Here is a 5439-nt window from a genome sequence, read left to right as displayed (position 1 = left end):
AAGGGGCGGGCTCCGTCTTCCCTGGGCCCGTGACCCCGCCCCGAGCTGTCCCCGGGCCCCACCCCGGAGCCAAGTGCGCGCGGTCCCCAGGGGACCCACGGCGGAGGCCCGCGCGCCTCCCGTGTGCGGTGCCGGCGCGCGTCGGCTGGTTTCACACGCACTTCGCCCCAGTTACTGCGACCAACCCCACGTGCAGATGAGTAAACTGAGGCACGGGGCGGGGCGTGGCCGCCCCAGGCTGTCCTGCTGGGACCGGAAAGGGCCCAGAGCGGCTCTCATCGCCGCGGGTCTGAACGCCGACGCTCATTCTTCCTGCAAACACTGAGCGCCTACTGTGTGCCGGGCCTTCCAGGCACCGCGGGGAGGAAAGCGACAGAGTCCCTGACCCCTGGGCCTAACGTTCTGGTTCGAGAGACGTTTAGAAAACATATTCGTGCCTGTTGCATGGCGATAAGTTCCGAGTGAAAAATAAAGTGGAACAAGAAGCTAGGGGACGTTGGGGGCTCAGGCTGTGGAGCCAAGGAGGGCTACACTCACCCGGCGACATCGGGACCAGCTGGGGTCGCTGGGCAGCAGCCGCGCCCCACACCCTTACTGCTTAGGGCCCTCAGAACCGGACAGGGACACGAGGGCGACACCTGCTGCTTCCTGGACCCTCACAGCCAAGAACGGGTCTCTGGATGTCTCCAGTCCAGTAGTCTTGGCCGTGGCTGGATGCAGAATATCCCTCGAGAGCTTCGTGATAGCTATAGAAGTTTCTGGAACACCACTCCTCCCCCATCCCCCCCCACACACAATGCAGGGGGTCAGCTGGCTACATGGCACTCCCAAGGCTCAGAGGGTGAGGGAGTGTCTGGTCACACAGCCTCCCCACCCTGGCCCCCCCCCGCTCCCCACTGCCCCAGGTGCCAGCGGGGGCAGAGGTGTGGTTTTTCTCGGCCGTTGAATCATTATGAGTGGCGAGTGGCGGATGGGAAGTTGGCTGGGGCCCCGGTCGGGTGGCTGCCCTGCCCACCCTTCCTCCTGGCCCCACCGGGTAGTCCTGAGGAGGCCATGGTGACTTCCCACTGCCGGGCAGGTGAGGAAAAGCAGAAGTCGGCCTGGGCTGAGCAGGGCTCACCAGATGCAGGCAGAACAGAAATAACCAGCTTGGCAGAGCTGGGGGGCCGGGCTGAGTCACAGACGGGAGAGCGGGCAGAACAACAGCGAGGCCTAGACGCGGGGCGCCTTCCTGCTGCTGGTCGGAGGAGGCATGAGCCCCAGCACGTCGTCACAGCAGGATGGGTGTCAGGCCCTGGTGTAACATCCTCTGTGGCTCCCGCTGACCTCAGGAAAACGGCCCGGCTCCCTCCACCCCTGCCAGGACCCGGCCCCTGCAAATCTCTCCGGCTTCAAAACAAATCTCCCTTCCATTTCCCCAAAAAGGCGGAACTGACTCCTGTCTGCATGCTGGCGCCAGTGGGGACATCTGTCACGTGTCAGTCCATCGGGGAGTACTAGGGTGAGCTTGCGTGCATGTCTGAAGCACACACACACCACAGAACACGCGTACGGCATGAATATGTAACCTAACCAATTCTTACGAACCGGCACCCACATGACACCCAGCCAGGCAGAGGGGAAGGACATCATCGTCATATGAGACATGAGGGTTCCCCACATACCCTTTCCAGCAGGAAGCCCCTCCTCCTGCCCGCGGTCACCACTGCTCCGATTCTGGTGCTATCTCTGTGTTTTTTTTGGTGGCGGGGGGGGTGGTACTTTTTGGCAGTAAGACTCATTCTGTTTCTCATTTTTCAAATGTACACGGCATCGTCTTCCTCTCTTCGGTGTCCCGTTCCATGAGTCGTAGAGTCACGTAACCTGCCAGAAAAACAGGTGACAGAATGCAGTCCCCTCCCTTGAAAAAACTACCCCCATTGTGTGTCAGATCCTGGCCCCGTTGCAGCCCCTGGGACCCACCGACCCACTCTGCGTGGCTACGTTTTTTTCCATCTTTGTGAGAATGTCACATAAATGGAATCATACGTGACGCAGCTCTTGAGACGAGCTTCCTTCACTTGGCATTTGCGAGTCGTCTGTGCGCGTGGGTGTATCGGGCACCCACCCCTCGAGGGCCGAGTTTTCCGCAGTGCGTGGGCATCACCGTTCACCCCAGGAGGACATTTGGGGTGTCCCCAGTTTAGCGCTACTGAAAACATGCGTGCTCAGGTCTCAGATGGCCTAGGGTTCATTTCTCTAAGATGAATTCCCACAGGTGGGATTGTCGGGTCCTCGGCTAATGGTATGTTTACCTTAGTAAGAATTTGAATAGTTTCCCAAAGGGGCTGTCGCATTTGCAGCCCGACCGGCCATATCTGAGAGTCGCAGTTTCCTGCACTTGGTGTCGTCTGCGTGTTTCATTTTGGCCACGCTAGGCCTGGGTGATGGTACCCGTTGTGGGTTTCATCTACATGCCCCTGGTGGACATCTTTTCATGAGTTTGTGTATCACCTACCTCTTCTTTGGCAAAGAATCTATTCAAATTCTACCATTTCGTTCAGTGAGTTGTTTTCCTATTGTTGTGCTTGGAGAATTCTTTTTATATTCTAAATATCAGTCCTTCGCTGGGTATGTGGCTTGCAGATATTCTCTCCCAGTCTGTGGTTCATTTTTCTGTCCCCTCAACTGTGTCCTTTGTGGAGCAAGAGTTTTTAATTCTGAAGATGTTCGATTTATCAGGTTTTTTTTTCCCCATAACGGATCATGTTTTTGATGCCGTATCTACGAACCCTTTGCCAAACCTCAGGCCACAAAGAAGTGTTATTATAGGACTTGGGTTGTTTTTATATTCTACATTTAAATCCATGATCCATTTTGAGTTCATCTTTGTATAAGTCGAGTTTCTTTTGTGTTTTGTTTTATTTTTTCCGCACGTGGCTATCCAGTTGTTCCGAACCCTTGACTGAAAAGACTGTCCGCCTTTTCCCATTGAATTTTGCCAAAAATAATTTCATTGTGTGTGTGTGTGTGTGTGTGTGTGTGTGTGTGTGTGTTTGTGTGGACTTATCGCCAGTAGATCGCTCCAGCCTCGCTAACGTTCTGTCCGCTCATTGTAACGCCCGCTGAGAGGAATATCAAAGGATAATCATAGATTTGTCTCTTTCACCTTTTGGTTCTGACGTCTGTTGCTTCTCTGTTTTGTGCATTCACTACGTCTTCTCCGTGAATCGATTCTCTTAGGTCCCTCTTTATTCCTTGCTTTTCCGTAGAAATTGACGACTTAATTAAGCCAGCCTAAAAATCATATTTAATTTTTGCCATTTTTTCAAACTTCGTAGAAACGGAATGGCACAAGGCGAATTCTGATGCGTCCGGTTTCCATCTCTCGCTCATTATGTTTGTGCAGTAAATCCACATCGGTGCACGTGGTTGTAATTCATGAATTCTCATTGCCATAGACAAGCGGTCCCCAACCTTTGTGGTGCCAGGGGCCGCTGCTCCCATGAGAATCTAACGCCTGATGATCTGAGGCGGAGCTGAGGCGGTGATGCCAGCGCTGGGGAGCGGCTGCAAATATAGATGAAGCTTCGATCACTTGCCCACCCCTCACTTTCTGCTGTGTGGCCCGGTTCCTAACAGGAACCCGGTACCGGTCCGTGGCCTGGAGATTGGGGACTCCTGCCATAGACAATTCCGTTGGGTGACTACCCCACCATCTACTCATCCATTTTTTTTTTCTGATCGGTATTTTCTATTTATTTTTTTACTGAGACTTAATTGACATAACATATTAGTTTCAGGTGTATAGCGCAATGAGTTGCTTATCTGTATCTATTGTGAAATGGTCACCACAGTGAGCTTGGTTAATATCTAAGACCACACATGGAGTTACTTTTTTTTTTTTCTGGTGATGAGAACTTTTAAGATCTACTCTCTTAGCAACTTTCAACTGTATGATACAGTATTATCACCTGTAGTCACCCGTTCTGCTGTTGCCGGGACTTGGTTAAATTTCACCTGGGCGTTAATGAATAGGGTGGCTATGGACATTTGGTCTGTGCCTTTTGGTGACCATATGTGACTTTCTGTAGATAAATACCCAACTGTGGAACTGCTGGGTTATCAGGAATCCCCAGATATTAGCTATCTTTTGCCAAAGAGCACTCACTAATTCAACCCCCACTAGAGCTGGGGTGGGGGGCGGGGCAGGGGTTTCATACAGCTAAACTTATTCCGACCCAAAGGCTCTCCTTTATTCAGCAAAGATGCATTGCTCGAAGCTTGTTATTTAAAATGTCCCATCTGTTTAATGAGAAATAGGACATTTATATAGTGTCAGAGTACCTCTCCTCAGATGATGGGATTACAGGCCACTAAGGGCCACAGCTGCCTCCCTCCCTGGACCCTGCCTTTGGCCATACTCGAGGCCACGCCCCCCCACCCTGGGGGTGACCCGAGACTAGGATACGGAGGTCCACTCCCTCTTTGTATTAACTGGCGAGTCATTTATTTGGAGAACACAGAAAAGCCTCCATCCAGCATTCCCAGCCCCGGACATACACCTGGAAGGATGGGAAGCTGGGCCCCAGCGGGTACCCGCAGGCAGAGTTCACAGCAGGACTATGCACGGCAGCCCAAACGTGGGAACAGCCCGAGCGTCCATCGCCGGCCAGCAGGGCCGGCTTCGTGAACGCTGGACCCGGGCTTGAAGGGGTTCTCGGTCCTGAAATTCTCCTAATTTTGAAACAAGGGCCCTGAGGTTTTCTTTTGGAACCGGCCCCCACCTAGCTGGACGGGTCGCAGCTGGTGCCAGCCCGGAAAGCGCTGGCCTTCCGTCAGGGCAAGGGCTGGCCGCTCCGTGCCTCGGTTTCCCCATTTAGAACCGGGAGGATGACAGGGCCTTCCCCGGGGAGATGCGCGGTAAACCCAGCAGGTGGGTGGGACAGCGAGAGAGCGGGATCGAGTGGCCCCAACCAGACATGGCGGGCACAACGTCCAGCTGTGCCTGCAGCCTCGACCAGGGCCCCTTCCCGTACCGACCTCCCAAATCCGGCTTCCCTCCTCTGCTGCCACTTAGTCCAGCCCCCATCGTCGCCCCTCGGGAGCAGCGCAGTCCCCTCCGCCCTGGTCGCCGGCGCCCGCTCTCGTCGCCACCAGTGTCCTCCCCAGCAGCAGCCACCAGAGGGCGCCCGTGAGCACTCGAATCAGGTTCTGCTCCCGGCCTTTTCCAGTCTGTCCTCCCCGCAGTGGACACCAGAGGGCGCCCGTGAGCGCCGAGTCGGGTCCTGCATCTCCCTTCCCGTCTGTCCCCACAAGGAGCCACCAGAGGGCACCCGTGCGCACCGGAGTCAGACCCCGCATCGCAGTTCCTCAGTCTGTCCTTCCGGTGAGAGCCACCAGAGGTCGCCCGTGAGCACCCGAGTCAGCCCACCGGCCTCCTGGGCTCCCACCGTCCTC

Source organism: Pteropus medius, unplaced genomic scaffold, assembly GCF_902729225.1.
Source record: "Pteropus medius unplaced genomic scaffold, Ma_sr-lr_union100, whole genome shotgun sequence".
Classification (NCBI taxonomy): Eukaryota; Metazoa; Chordata; class Mammalia; order Chiroptera; family Pteropodidae; genus Pteropus; species Pteropus medius.
The sequence above is the reverse complement of the archived record's forward strand: the minus strand, read 5'-3'. Positions refer to the sequence as shown.